The sequence below is a fragment of the Cnephaeus nilssonii genome (genome assembly GCF_951640355.1).
Source record: "Cnephaeus nilssonii genome assembly, chromosome: X".
Classification (NCBI taxonomy): domain Eukaryota; kingdom Metazoa; phylum Chordata; class Mammalia; order Chiroptera; family Vespertilionidae; genus Cnephaeus; species Cnephaeus nilssonii.
Window position 1 is genome coordinate 47,646,034 of NC_137071.1, and position 15,795 is coordinate 47,661,828.

A 15,795-nucleotide genomic window follows, 5' to 3' on the forward strand; every position below is an offset into this window, starting at 1 on the left:
GCAGAGGTATACTCGACTGGGGAGCAAACCCTCTTTGGGGTGGGGTGGAGTGGGGTGGGGTAGGGTGAGGTGAGGTGGGGGTGGGGTCGGAGGGGAAAGGTCTGTGCTTGTGGCAGAGACCAAGAAACAAACCTGCTGAGCAGGTGCCCTGGGCAGTGGAAGCATTCCTGCTGCTCTGCCTGCAGCCAGCCAGCGGGTCAGAGCTCTTCCCACACAGGCAGAGCCAGTGCAGCAGCTCCCCAGGCTTCGGGGACAGGAGGTTTGCTCTTCCTTGGAGTGATTACTGGGAATGACCACAAACCTGCCTGCATAAGAACCTGAAGCCAGACTTGGGGCCACATGTCTTTCACTTTGTTTACAGCTGTAGGCTCAGAAAACTCCCTGGGATCCCTCCCAATTGCCCCCCTTCCCAGCCTGACTAGACCTCCTATGTCTTTCTCCACAGAGCCTACCTCTGTCTGAGACAGGTGCCTAACCTGGGACCTGCGCTTATGTGAGTCTGGGATACTCTTGAGATTACCTGGGCACAAAGAGAATCTTCTTCCATTTATTAAGCAACACAATATTTATCTAGTCAATTTGTGTCTAGCGGCAAAGTGTTGGACTGGGTGACCTCCAGAAGTCCCTTCAAATCCCAATATTTAGGCACCTCCTTTAATAGCCTACTAAAATCCCCAACCCTCACCTGCCCCTGGGCCTCAGCAGGGCAGAGCTTTTCTACCAGACCTAGAAAGGACAAGAGGTGGGGATAGGACAGGGGTTTTTCAAGTGGCTTCCCTATCTTGAAGCCAAGCGGCCAGCCACCCAAGCCTTATCTGAAAGGGTAGCAGCTAATGCCCTGCTGACCCCCTGGCCTGTGCTCTGGCTTCAGAAAGCCACAGAACAGCATGGTCAGCGTGGATTCCAGTGCTGCTCCCCTAAATCAAGGCTTGGGAGAAGCTGGGGTCTAGGCATTCGGGCAGGGCTCTGCCTTCTAGTCAGGCCCAAAGACACCATTACCACTTCCCCAAGCTTCCCACAGATCATATGGTGGGACCATACAAGAGCCTTATTTCTAACTGCCTGGGCCCAACCTGGCTCCTGGGTACATGGTCCAGCCCAAAGCTGGGAAGGCCAGTCTTACATAGTCTGCTACTCTTGCTTGTGAAATCAGAAACAAGTTACTTTTGAGGAAATGGGGAATAGGTTCCTTTGGGCAGCTGAAATTTACCAGGAACAACAGGTTCCGCAGTTGTGCCTTCTCTTTCTAATCCACTACACTGCTGGGCCCTTCAAGGGTCAGGGCAGGAAGCACAGCAATTGTCTGGTTGCTAATGTCAGGTGAAGCAAACGTGAGGAACGTGTCTGGCCGGGCTCTTACAGAGTGCCTTGGACAGTCCTCAGGTGTAGCAGGAACAGATGAGAATTTCTCCTTAAAACTTGGAAAGTACTTTCTCTCTTATTATCTCCTTTGATATTACAAATCCTATTGTTTAGATAAGGCTCAAGAGAGTTTAAGTGCTTTGACGGAGATCTCACCCACTGAAGTCACAGGCCTGGGGCTTCATTCAACCAGTTTGACTCCCAACATAATTCCATTGCACCTCAGCTTTGTGTTGAATTTGGGGTCCCTAGGGAACCCAAATAAAAATGGTAATATAGACCCTAAATCCTTGTGGGTTCTAGGGAGGGACCCAGAGATGCTCATTTTCAATCCTTGATGGTAATGCCTGTTGTCTTGACTGCCAGAGGCTCTGTGGCAAAAGAGTAGGGCATTTCCTTGGGAAACAGCCATCAGACTTAGAGCTTTCATGTTCAGAATAACTGTCTTGGCACCAGGTCCAAGCAGCAGGTCCCCGGTACCCACAGAACTTAAACCCCTTATGTTGTTTCACCCACCGAATGAACCAAGCAACCATTACATATGGAGCCCCTACTGCAAATGAGGTCCTCCTTTGGACGGGCTGCAGGAGCTGGCCACTCCCCATAGCTAAGTGACTCCTTATCTCTTTCTACCAAACCACACAGGACTTTGTACTCCCAGGATCTCCCAGGGATGGAGTGAAGAGTGAGGACTGGTTCTATAGCCAAAAAGCTGTGAGAATAGGAAAGGAAAAGGTTTCTTAATTGTGGCCCTAAAGGATATTCCGACACCTATCCTATTCTCCAGATGATAGGGGAGACAGGATTCACATAAACCCTTTATTCATTAGGAACCATCAAAGGGAACCCGAGACGGAGGGGGATGAGGAGGGAAGCAATCAGTAGCTGGGAAGCCTTGCTGCAGTGAAGTTATTGACAAAGTAGTGAAGCAATTTACTAATAAGAGAATGCGGACATAGATTAAGCATTTGAATTTATGCTGATGTGAGTTTACCAGAAGGCCAAGTCTTGCATGGAGAACAGGACAAGGGCGTTTGTGAGCAGGCAGATAACAGAGGTTTGAAGGAGAATTGCATGGCAGGAGCCTCTGCCAGCTGCTTGGGCTTCAACAACCAAAACTGGCACAAAAATCAGCTGTTGGGGCTGCTCAGTTACTGGTTCCCTGGAAAATGTAGTCTTTGCCTTATTTCCCCTTCATCCATCCTGAACCAAATTTCTTTTGCTGAGCAGGAAAGGACTAGAAACCCTGGAAGTGAAAAAGATTTTGATCCACATGTGATTATATATGTTTTATGTAACTTCTGGTGGGTGCAAATCAATTCAGAGAAATTTAGTGCTAGAAAGGACCTTAGAGGGAATCTAGCCCAACCTACATTCTGCCCCATGTTACTCATGTGGAGACTGAGGCCCAGAGAGAGAAGGTGGCCTGCCCACGATGAATGAGCCATGACTCACAGACTCAGCAGAGTGAGGGGGTGGAGCAGTCCCTGTCCCACACAGCCCCCTTCTTTCTTTCACTCCCAGACTCGAGGCTAAAAGTGAAAGCCCCCTTCAGGAGCCTGGCTAGGCAGGGAGAGAGAAGCTGCAGCCTTCATCAGAACTCTTGCTCCTCTTAAGGTATTCTCCCAGCTCCTGCCTCTGGACTGGCCTAATACCTGGAAGTCCTGAGGCCACCCTGGCACTGCCTCCAGCCTGCTCCTTCCTGGAGTCTCCCCTAGGCAAAGTGAGCACAAAGTAGGAACTAGATTTTTTCTTTTAATCTGTGTCAGGGATCACTCCAAGGGGAGTCAGGGTGTATCATTTCTTTATTAAAAAAGCTTCCAGCTGGGGCGTGGGTGTGGACTTTGTTGTGAGAATGGCCAGGAGGAGGCCCAGTGCTGCTTTGGGGGTCAGCATCCAGTGTGAAATACTGTGTATATAAACTATACATAATGTATATAAACTGGGATGTAAGTTTGTATAAATTAATGGTTTATTCTTTGCAAATAAAGCTTTTCCCCCCTCTGTTTTTGAAATCAGCTTGAGCAATTCCTACACACTAGATGCTTTTATGCAGGTGCTGCCGATGAGCCAGAAGAAAGCCCAAGGCACCCATTTCAGAGGGGGCAGCAGAAGGAATGTAGTCTGAACTTCCTGGCAGTACCTCACCTTCTCTCTGCCCCAGACCACATGCCTGTCCCCTTTACCTTAGGTCTTTGCGCTATGTACAGTCATCACATGAGGCAGGCACCCAGGGCAGAGGCAGCAGGTCACCCTGGTAACTATACAGGATCTCCTAGACCCGTGGTCGGCAAACTGCGGCTCGCGAGCCACATGCGGTTCTTTGGCCCCTTGAGCGTGGCTCTTCCACAAAATACCACGGCCTGGGCGAGTTTATTTTGAATAAGTGGTGTTAGAAGAAGTTTAAGTTTAAAAAATTTGGCTCTCAAAAGAAATTGCAATTGTTGTACTGTTGATATTTGGCTCTGTTGACTAATGAGATTGCCGACCACTGTCCTAGACCAAACTGACAGGTCGATGTGGATAAATCATTAGGGCCAAAAGGCATCCACCCAAGAGGAATGGAACAGCAGGCTGTGGGCCAAATTGTGTAGCCTGCCATTGCCAACAATTATTGGGCCAAGAGTCTGAGAGCCTCACCATCCAGGAGATGAGCTTTATGGTGGCCGGAAGTCAGGCACTCACTTCCATCTGAAGCAAGATGGCTGAGTTATACAAAGGGCAGAGTGAGAGAACCAGACAAGGTTAAGCAAGTTGCTGGGGGGTGGGGTGGGGGGAGAAGACAGGAAATTGGACCAGGCCTGACCCTTCTATTATAGCATTATGAGGTGGAAACTGAGTGTGGACCAGGGCTGGTAGAGGGTATCAGTTGCTTAAATTTTCAAAGGACTGCCGACAAGATATTCCACTGTACACTTTCTTTTAAACATTGAGATGCCAGCTTTAGGGCATTTTTGCTCAAGGATAGGAAATGGGAAAAATGGTTGCAGGAGAATCACTTTGTGTAGCTCTCCAAATTTACAAAGTTCAATCACATTCAATATCATTTGATCTTCCCAACAGCCTTTGAGGTAAGCACATGAGGGATCATTAGTCCCATTTTACAGATAAGGAAACTGAGGCTCATAGGTGACTAATTGCTCTGTCTCACATGGCTTGAAGGTGATGGAGCTTGCACTCAAAGCCCACTGGATCCCAAGGCACCCAGTCCTGCAGGAGTCTCGATAACAGGAGATGGGGCTGCTTGAGAGTTACAGATAGAAAGGTGTCCAGCGATCCTGGGCCCTCAAACATACTAGTTAGAGCACAAGCAGTATCAGAAGGCTGGATTTTTATTCTCTCCATTGTTTTCCCCAATGCTGACGAATGGGCACCTAAAGGGCACCTCTCCCCAGGGCCTTGTCTGTCTCTTAAAACCATCTCCCTTATAGCCCTAAGGAAAACACAGAGAAGCACTGGAAGGAGGACAGAAATGAAGGGAGAAGTGGGGTTAGAAAACAACCAAATTGGACAGCCCCTCCTCACAATGAGGACTGGCCAAATCAGGAGCAGAAGCCCCATAGGAGATTTCTGGCCCCTGTTTACAGTTCCACACTTTCCAGCCAGGCTAAGTAGCTTCCAGGGATATCTGTGAGACTATCACCAGCTCCTGGGTCTCTGAGCAGACAACAGGGTCTTGTGCTGGTCAGTTTGTGCAGGGCTTCCCTACAGGGTACATGATATTTGTCCACCACTTTCTGGCTCGGCTTCTCAGTCTTGGGCACTGGCAGAGGCTCCCCGACTGCCAGAGGAGACAGAAGGAAAAGAGAAGCATCAGAATAGCTCACTCCTCAGAATGGGCCTCAGCCCTCCAGCTCACCCCTACCACCCCAAAACCACCCACCCTGGCCAGCCTCCCCAGCTCTAGACACAGCCAAAGCCAAGACTCAGCTTCAGAACTGGATCTACATCCCAGACAAGGCTGCCAGCAGAAGGGCCCACTCACCAATGGTGGTTACAGGCTGGCATAGGGCAGAAGGCCCTAGGAGTTCTCAATGAAGCTGCGCTCATTGAAAGCACAAGGGTAAATGAGAGCACACTCTGGAACCACTTCTGGAAGTGATTGACCAAACCCCCAGGAGTGAAAATGTGCTGATGGGAAAGGTCTACCTCCCCAAAGGCACAGGCAGGGATTAGAGCCACCCTTTGGAGCAAAGGCATGTCCTTTGAAGGCCAGAAAGGTAGGGACCCTGTTGAAAGCCAGACATGCTGACCACCAGTGGTCTCGGGGTCTGCCTATACACTCCGCAGCCCCTCACATAACTGGGCCTATGTCCAGGCCAAGCGTGAGGGCCCTGTGGTCTACCCCAGGCTTCCTGTGGGGACAAAGCAGCAGCAAGCCAAAAGCAGCAAATTCTAACTCTCCTGTGAACCCACAGGTCTGAAACAGGAAGGAAAAATTTAAGAAACATTTCATTTACCTTTCTTCCCTTTTACCCACGTGGCAAGTTTGGCTCTCTCTGAGAGGGGGTTGCAGCCACTCACCTTTCATAGAGGGTCTGGACCAGATGAAAAGCTAAAGTGAGGAACAGCAGGCTCAGGACTGGCCCTCTAGTATTTCCTCAGAAGCAGAAATGCCTCTGGGACCTGGCCCAGGCTCTACTCCAATACAGAAGCTTTGCCATCCCTGTTTATATATAATTTCCTCCAAATCCCTTCCTCCTTCCCTGCTGGACTTTTGGAAAAGCTCTCCCTAATAGGGACCAGGACTGTCCTTACCCATGCTGCAGGGTCTTGTGTACAAACCCAGTCCAGTTCCTCAAGAACAGCATGGGTAAGGGCTTCCCTATAGAGTGTGTGGTATCTGCACTCCACCAGGCCACTGACTACCACAACCAGCATGTTGCCTGTACCCTTTTCGGTAAGCAGATAGTCCATGGAGAACTGGCTCACAGAGCAGGCCACTGGCAGGCAGAAAAATTCAAAAGATCATTGGCCACTTCCCAAACCTCCTAGCCTTCTTCCCTACCTCTTCACAGGAGGAGAGAGCTTCATCCCAGGCAGGCGAGCCTAGGGCTACTGTTTAGGACCAGAGGGGATCACACAGTCGATCCCCTCTGATCCTGCTCTCACCCACTCCCCCAACACTTTTTCCTCAGGAAGCCATTTTTATTTTGGCTTTTATGTCCTAGGAGCCAACTCACCTGTCGACATGGCATAGTCTCTGAGAAAAGGCACCCAGAAAAAGGCTCCCGGCATGAGTACATAAGGGGTGATACCAGGAAAGATCGTGGTGAAGCCTAAGGCCTCTGTGGCAAAGTTGCCGAAGCATGAATGGGACATGAACCCATGAGGGTGGCAGACAAGGATGTAGTTGTGGTGGGGGGGAGATGCCATGAGTCTTCAAAAGCTGTGGAAGAAAGAGCAGTCAGGACGGGTATGGACAGGGGAGAGAAAATGACTCCTCTTCTGGTCATAGACCTGGAAGGGCAAGGGCCATGCAAGCTGGGCAACGCACAACTCCAGGAAGGTATTTTCCTCTCCAGCTGTGTGCCAGGCAATAAGCCCCAGGACCTGCCCCAGCACTGCTCTGGGCTGCATTCAATGGCCGAGAGCCAGTGGTGGGTCATACAGATCTTGCCACCAGAGGTTGGGAGTCCTAGAAACACAGAGCAGGAACAGTTCTCCTCCAACCACCACGTTCCTGCCCACATGTCTGTGAAGCATCAGCAGAGGGAATACCAGGGAAAGAGAAGACCCACCTTCAGCTAGGTTAGAGTAGTTAGGACAGACCTAATGGAGATGACTCATAGGGAGCCATACTCAGAATTATTACTGGACTTGGTTTTTAAATAGCTGTAAACAAGACTGTGAGAAAAAATGGCTCAAAATAAAGGTGAGAAAAGACAAAAAACTCCTTTAATTGAACATGGCAGAGTGAACACAAGTTTTTATCTTGACTCCTCTCTGGTGCCTCATGAAAATTACCATAAGAATGATTTTAAAGATATAGATCCACAGCCCTAGCTGGTTTGGCGCAGTGGATGGAGCATCGGCCTGGGGACTAAAGGATTTCGGGTTTGATTCTGGTCAAGGGCACATGCCCAGGTTGCGGGCTCGATCCCCAGTGGGGGTTGTGCAGGAGGCAACCGATTGATCATTGATGTTTCTATCTCTCTCTCCCTCTCCCTTCCTCTCTGAAATCAATTTTAAGAATTTAAAAAAAGATATAGATCACAAGAAAAAAGAGAATTAGAGAGATGCCAGCGGTGGGTTGAAGATATCAGCAAAATATTTGCACACTGGCAAGTGGATTGAGGAAAGCTGACACCTTTGCAAGGCCAATGCCTACAAGAGCAAGCAGTCCATCTGCACCGGAGAATCTGGGAAAGACTCAGAATTTGGAGCCACCAGGTGTCACGGAAAGTGGGTGTAAGTCATAGGGCTTGGTTGCAAGTCTATCAGAGAAGTAGTTAGAACCTCAACCCCTTCCCCCCACCCCAACACACACACAACTGGACAATGAAAAGGTTACTTTCTGGAAAACTGAACCAAAGAAACTCTAGACTCGGGTACTTGCACTAGATGCAGCTGAGATATTCTATCTGCAGCCCAATTCTTAATCAAGTTTGAAGTCGAATAAAGACCATCTCAGGCATACAGTCTCAGAGAGTTTGTCTTACGCATCCCTTTCTCAAGAAACTCCTGGAGGATGTGCTCCACCGAAATGAGGGAGTAAACCAAGAAAGGCATGAGGCCCAAGAAAAAAAAGGACCCAACTAGAGAAGGAAGTAAACACGGTGAGGACCAGGGTGAGGCAAACAAGGTGGCTAGGGCACAAACTTCAAGGAGACATTGCTCTCAGGGTCAGGCATAACCTAAATTATGCTTCCATGGTGCCTCGAGGGCCCTGGGGATGCAGCTGTGCATGAGACAAGACTGTAACAGGAGGATGCTGCTTTCTGCGGCAGCAATGTCCTCCAGGAAATTAAAAGTGGCAGGGGAGAGGAGACTTAGAGATTCCTGAAGTGTTTGCACATATTGAGAGATTCACATGTCTGTGGAGAATTAGTGATAAGTAATACATATCTAACAGATAGCTAAAGAAATTTCAAATGAGGCAATTATGAGTTCTGAGGGGGAAAAGAAGGTGCACAAGAAAGAAAAATAATTTTAGTGCACTAAATAGCTCAATTGTGAGTAATATTTCCTAGTTCTAGTTAGGCGTTTAACTAAAGCCTGTGCTATAACAATATGGGGAGGAGGGGAAAGAGGAAAATCTAGTGACAGTTACAGGGCCAAATCTCATCTTCATATTGGGGAGTCAGTAACCGTGTTTAAAATTGTTAAATCAGGAAGTAGTAATATTTCAAAATTTTAAATGGTAAAATTGAGACATATAGAGGTAAATTCCAGAAAAAAAAGAGCTAACAATGTTGAAAATGTCTGCCTCTGGGGAACAAATCTAAGGGGGGTGGGGGAAGGCCAGAAATTTAGGTTTTTTACATACATGTTATAAAACTATTTGACTTGCCCTAGCCAGATGATTGGAGCGTTGTCCCATGCACCAAAAGGTTGTGGGTTCAATTCCCAGTCAGGGCATATACCTGGGTTGTGGGTTTGTACCTAGTGGGAGCACTTACAAGAGGCAACCAGTTGATGTCTCTCTCTCTCTCTCTCTCTCTCTCTCTCTCTCTCTCTCTCTTTCTCTCTCTCTCTCTCTCTCTCTCTCCTGTCCTCTCTCTCCCAAATAAATAAATGTAGCTGCCTCTGGTAAGGTTAAACAAAACAACCAAACAAAAAAACTATTTGAGTTTTCCAAGAAGTAAAGGGAGGCATGGGTCTAGTCTGGAGGAGACCACCCTGGTTCCCTGAGGTTTTATTCCACCCCAGACAGTGTTGGGGACCAATGTCTTACAATATCAATGTCTGCCTTATCTTCCCCAGAGACTTACAGTAAAGGTCTCCGCTTAAGGCATTTAGGGTCCAAATGGATATGATTCCACTCACAGACTCCTAGGGCAACGAACTGGGAAGGCTCAAAGACACCATGTGCCCATGTGAGCTAGTGAGGGAGGGACGAGCTCTCCTTCCTGCTCCACACTGCCTCTCTGTATGTGCTAAGTCCAACTCAAATGAAGTGACAGTCTCCTCCCCATATACATCTCCTTTTCAGCCACTCTCCTTCCTCACCGTTCTCTGCTCCTCTGACCCTTCTGCTAGCTCACACTGGGACCTAAACCCTCAGTCTTGCCTCCTGCCTTTCTCCTACATCTTCTGTGATCAAATCTTATTAATTATACTCCAATTATTTGAATCTCTCTTCTTTCCTCTTCTCTCTGTCCTGACTACTACTGGTCTGTCCTAATCACCACCACCTCTCACCTGGGCTATTACAACAGCCACTTCTTGTCATTGCTTTGCTACACAGAGCTATAGCAATCTCTCAAAAACACAAATCTGATGACACTGCCCTGTGCCAAACCCTATCATGGTTCCACATGGCTCTTAGGAAACAGTCCAAACTCTTTTTTTTAAATTTCTTTATTGATTAAGGTGTCACATATTTGTCCTCATCCCCCCATTCCCATCCCCCACCCCTCCCCACGGATGCCCCCACCCCCCTGTTGTCCTTAACCGTTGGTTAGGCTTGTATGCATGCACACAAGTCCTTTGGTTGATCTCTCCCCCCTACCCCCACCCTCCCCTACCCTCCCTCTGAGGCCCGACAGTCCGATCGATGCCTCCTTGTTTCTGGGTCTGTTCTTGTTCATCAGTCTATGTTGTTCATCATTTCCCCTAGATGAGTGAGATCATGTGTTACTAGAAATATACTTATAAGAACCGAATGTGAGACGAGCAATAATAGTTATGCTGACAGGCAAATGAATCGGTCTGTAGTAAGTTTCTTTCTGGACCAACAGTTCTTTTGAGACCCAATTTCAATGTCCACCAGTTCCTTATGTGTACATGTCGGCACTGAATTTTCAGCTCTGGATGGCGGACAAATGGTGGTAATGCAGGTCCGACTCCCTCTGGTTTGGTCTCGCCCGGACCCAGGGGCACGGCTTCACCTGGACTCAGGGGCGCGCGGCCTCACCCAGACCCGGGACCCAGCCTCACCCGGATCCAGGGGCGCACGGCCTCACCCGGCCCCGGGATTCAGCTACACCCAGACACAGGGGCGCATGGCCTCACCCGGACCCAGGGACGCGTGGCCTCTCCTGGACCCAGAGGTGCGGCCTCACCCGGACCCAGGACCCAGCCTCACCCGGATCCATGGGCGCATGGCCTCACCCGGACCCGGGACCCAGCTACACCCGGATCCAGGGGCACACGGCCTCACCCGGACCCAGGGGCGTGTGGCCTCTCCCGGACCCGGGACCCAGCCTCACCCAGATCCAGGGGCGCACGGCCTCACCTGGACCTGGGATCCGGCTTCACCCGGACCCAGGGGCGCGTGGCCTCACCCGGACCCCGGGGCACATGGCCTCTCCCGAACCCAGGGGCGCGTGGCCTCACCCGGACCCTGGGGCGCGTGGCCTCTCCCGGACCCAGGGGCGCAGCCTCACCCGGACCCGGGACCCAGCCTCACCCAGATCCAGGGGCGCACGGCCTCACCTGGACCTGGGTTCCGGCTTCACCCGGACCCAGGGGCGCGTGGCCTCACCCGGACCCTGGGACGCGTGGCCTCTCCCGGACCCGGGATCCAGCTCCACCCAGACCCAGGGGTGGGTGGCCTCACCCAGACCCAGGGGTGCGTGGCCTCTCCCGGACCCAGGGGCGCAGCCTCACCCAGACCTGGGACGCAGCCTCACCCGGATCCAGGGGCGCAAGGCCTCACCCGGACCCGGGATCCAGCTTCACCCAGACCCAGGGGCACGTGGCCTCACCCGGACCCCGGAGAGCGTGGCCTCTCCCGGACCTAGGGGCGCACAACCTCACCTGGACCCGGGATCCAGCTTCACCCTGACCCAGGGGCGCGCGGCCTTGCCCTGACCCAAGGGCGCGCGGCATCACCCGGACCCGGGACCCAGCCTCACCCGGATCCAGGGGTGCACGGCCTCACCCAGACCTGGGATCCAGCTACACCCGGACCCAGGGGCGCGTGGCCTCACCCGGACCCAGGGGCGCGGCCTCACCCGGACCCGGGACCCAGCAGGGCTTCGTCTTCTTGATCCCAATTCCTGTCGGTCAATTCCCTCTCAGCAATTCCTTCGGCCATTTTCTCAAAGCTCCGGGGCGGCTTCCACGGAACTCGCTGGGCGGCGGGCTCGGCAAACCTCCGGTGCGTCCGGTGCGCGGCGGCGGGCTGGTCTGAGGTCATTGCGGCTGCGCTCGGGTCTGCAGCGGCGACCAGTTGCCGGGCGAGCGCACCTGGATCCGGGACCCAGCAGGGCCTCGTCTTCCCGATCCCAACTCCCATCGGTCAATTCCTTCTCAGCAATTCCTCCGGCCATTGTTCTGGATGGTGTCTGCTCTGTTTTCCAGTTGTAGTTTCAAAATTGTTGTGGTAGGCAACAATCAGGCGTCTGCCCTATGCCGCCATCTTGGTCCTCCAGAAGATTCTTAAGTAACCTTATAAATGTGGTTCTGAACACTGTGTCGTCCATTAGTTTACTTTCCTTCATCCCTTCTATTCGTGACCTGCTTCGGTGTCTTCACCTTTTGGCTGCCTCCCTATAGCTCAGCTTCCCCAATCTCCCTAGGTGGTCGCTCTTGATACCCCCCTTTGTGGGTTGAGTGCAAAGTCTTGGTGTTGTTAAGCCGTGATTGCTGTTGGTACACTGGGAGGATTTGACCTCCAGTCCAATTGGCTGTGAGGATCAGCTGTGTCTATGCCGGGAGACAGCCGTATTCAACTAGACTTGCAAAATTGTAAAAGCCTCTGTGCTCAGCTTGGATGGGGCGGAGTTTCAGGGTGGAGCCTACAGCCTTGGCTTCCCGTCAGCCCTGCCCTATGAGGTTCCTGGGTCTCAGTGTCCCTCTGTACTCCCTGCAAACACCTCTGAGAGAAAAGCGCCCTGGAGTTTCGCCCACTGCCAAACAGTCTAGTCTCTCCCCCAATGAACCTGAATTCCCAGATTCTCGCCCGGAACTGGGGTTCAGTGCAGTCGAAACTGGGGCTCAGCACAGTCTGGCGCTTTTGTCTCCTTCCCACCAGGGCAATTCAGCGGCACAGTCAACAGACCATCCTCTGCGCGCATTCCCGTGCGCACCTCCGGTGCTCTGCCTTTCGCCGCTTCTCTGCATTTCCGCCTTACAGTCCAGATTCCCCCAGCATGAGCCTGGCTTCCCAGGGTTTCGCCCAGAAGTGGGGTTCAGTGCAGTCGGAGCTGGGGTTCAGCGCAATCTGGAGCTTTTATCTCCTTCCTGCTAGATAATGCCGGCCAGGCCGTCAGCCGCCCCTTCCTCTCCGGCTCCGTCCTCCCCGCATGTGCGCATGCTTGTGTCTCCGCCCGTGTCTCCATACCTCAGGCTTTTACGGCTCCTCTGATTTTCCTTGTGGTTTTCTCTTTCCTTCTAGTTGTGGGCATTTCCGTCAGCCAGCTTTCCTGTGGTTCTGGATGATGTCCATTCTGACTTTTAGTTGTATTTTTGAAATTGTTGTGCCAGGCTGTAGGTTAGGTGTTTAACCTATGCCGCCATCTTGGTTTCCCTCCAAACTCTTTTCCATGGTTTACAATGCCCTGTACTATCTGTCCCCTGCCTGCTTATCCAGTCTCCTTTCCTTTCTCTCTCTGATGCATTCATTCATTCATTCATTCATTCAATATGTATGAAGCATCAATTCTGTGCCTCTCACCCCCTCATCTCACTTACCACTGGCAGCTCCCCGAATGGTTTATGCTCTCCCCTCACCCTAGCCTTGTCATATGTTGCCCACCCTTTGCCCTGAACACTCCTCATTCTTCACCTATTTCTTATTTGTCCTTCAAGAGTAAACTCAAACTCAACAGAGAAATGGGCAAAGGTCACAAATGTACTCCAGGAACAGATCCACCGAACCTCCTAATTAGCAGTGAGTGAAGAGATGGAAGACATAAGGAGAGAAACCCATAGGCTAGAATCAGGTCCTGTGGGCTCAAGTCCCAGGCCACCTCCTCCACTTTGGATCTGTTTGATCTTGACCAGACCATTCACTACATGAACCTCAGCTTCCTCAGCTATACAATGAAGGTTATTAGGCACATATGGTGCTTCGAACAGTGGCTGCATGAAAAAGGGGTGCAATAAATGTTGGCTAATGTTATGTGAGCATTAGCTATCATTATGAGTGTGTAACTATTAGAATGTATTATTATACATAGCAATAGCTTCTACCTCATAAAGTTGGCATGTGAACACTGTAAGTACCTAACACAAGAATTTATTTCTCCTGGTTGCTTCCAGCTCTGATTGCCTGTCTTTCCTAGATTAACACTGTTCTTTTCAGTATTGGGGCTCCTGGTGCCCACCTTAGGCAGGCCTCTAATCTCCATTCCCTGTCCTCTAGTTCATTCTGCATTTTCCTTCCCAGGTATCTTACAAGTTCATTTAGTTCATGCCCCTGCCTCCAGTCAGTACTCACCTAAACCACCTGAAAAATGAGTATTTTCCACAGACCCTCCTCCCATAGGGATGGTTTGCTTTAGCACCTAGAACACAGCGGCCAGCAGATAACTTTCACAACGTGTCTGTGATGGAGAAAGTGGGAAAAGCAGACAGATAGATGAATGAATTCTTCCACACCAAAGGTTTTCACAGCCTCCCTCTATCACTAGGACAATTGTCTCCTAATGATGGTCCACTCAAGTTCTTCAGGTTGCAGCTAAACCCTTTTCCTTGGCTATTCCCACTTTCCCAAAACATGCCCTTTGTGCCCCAGTGCAAACCCAGGAAGTTTCAACATGCACATTTGCAGCAAGACCCAATTTCACACATGTGCACACATGCCCCTACGTAGGCACACACCCATAAGCACACACATCCCCGCATGCACATTCACAGACCCCACGAGTACCATGCCCAGGTATGTCAGCCTACAGGCCAGAGGACCAACCATCTTGATGTGCTGGGGACCATCCAGGTTTTAACATTAAAAGTCCTGCTAAACCCTAAAAACCCTCAGTCCCAGGCAAACGCAGATGGTCACCCTACCGAAGGCTAAAGTCTCACCAATAACTAAGATACTGAGGGCCCAGTGGAAAATAGCAAAGAACTCCGGGGCAATCTTGAGGTCCTTCTTAGAGGACAAGAGCATTATGCCCAGGGTCCTAGTGGCTCCAGGTAAGTGCTGTTCGGATGCCCAGTCCCAAATGCTCAGGGGCCTGCCATGTTTCCCCTCTTCACGCTTTCTTCTACAGCCCCTGCCTAGTCTCCATGCCCTCATACCCCTTGTCCCCATCCCTTCACAGGATCATAGTACTGCGTGCTGTCTCTGCTTGTCCAGTTCCTTTCACCTCTCTAACCACCTGCACTTTTATCCACCTGGGGATGACATGGGATGAGATTATGACACTCTCTTGCACACCTGCATAGAGAACCGAGGGTGAAACTCTGATGCGGGAAGTAAGTGGGAGTGAGGGTGGAGCTGATGAGAGGCCTTCGGAGCCAGTGTGGATGGGAGTTGGGGGGGGCAGGGAGGAGCCCAGGGCACACAGGTCTGCATTTATTTTTGAGGCCCAGCTATTAGATTAAACAAGGGTCTCAAAGTCTGGGTAGTTCTAAATGTTATTTCTCACTAAATGTTAAAATGTAGCAGACTATTTTGTAGATGAAGCTGTAAACAGGATGAGCTAAGAACTCAATCCATGAAAGTAGCCAACTGCAAGGAAGGCTAAGCCTCCATTCGGTGAGGCAGAGTTTTGGATATGAATCCCCTGTCTCCTTTACTTGCTGCACATAAATAAAACTACCTTGGGACAACCACCTCTCATTTTTTAATAAAGCACCCAAAGCTGCAAACCCCTTGTTTTGTAACACAGCTATCTATGGTCTCTCAGTGACACTGTGATTGGAGGGGAGGAGAGAGGTCACAGGCCAGGTCAAGAAATACCTTTGGCTTTTTGGTCAGTCCAGAACTCACTGCTTTCCATGAACTGACATCAGATATAGTCTATAAGTGTATAGTAGGTGCTAAATAAAAATTTTTATTGAAGAAACAAATGTGAGTACTTATCAAATTATTCTGTGTACATGAAATTCTAGAACAGGTAAAACTCAGCAAATATGCACCTAAGATTTGTGCATTTCTCTGCATGTAAATTTTACCTATAAAGTAAACAAATACTGAACTCAGTGCTGAAGTGTTTAGGGGTGAAGAGTACTGATGGCTGCAATTCATTTTGAAATGCATATATTATGTATTGATGGATGAATCGAGTGATATGTTAAATAGATGTGTGATAAATTCATTTAACAAAATATCTGAACAATCTAGGTGGTGTGTGTTCACTGCAATTTTTTCAACTC

General features: G+C 50.2%; 1 pseudogene across 1 annotated transcript; it reads right to left on the reverse strand.

Moving 5' to 3' along the window:
* Positions 1 to 4,943: 4,943 nt before the first annotated feature.
* LOC307095296 (acyl-CoA wax alcohol acyltransferase 2-like) lies at positions 4,944 to 14,584 on the reverse strand (annotated as a pseudogene). Its single transcript has 6 exons — positions 14,477 to 14,584; positions 6,546 to 6,751; positions 6,121 to 6,305; positions 5,661 to 5,782; positions 5,348 to 5,545; positions 4,944 to 5,143 (listed from the first exon to the last, which is right to left on the reverse strand). The product of its transcript is annotated as an acyl-CoA wax alcohol acyltransferase 2-like (transcript).
* Between the last annotated feature and the right edge of the window lie 1,211 nt (positions 14,585 to 15,795).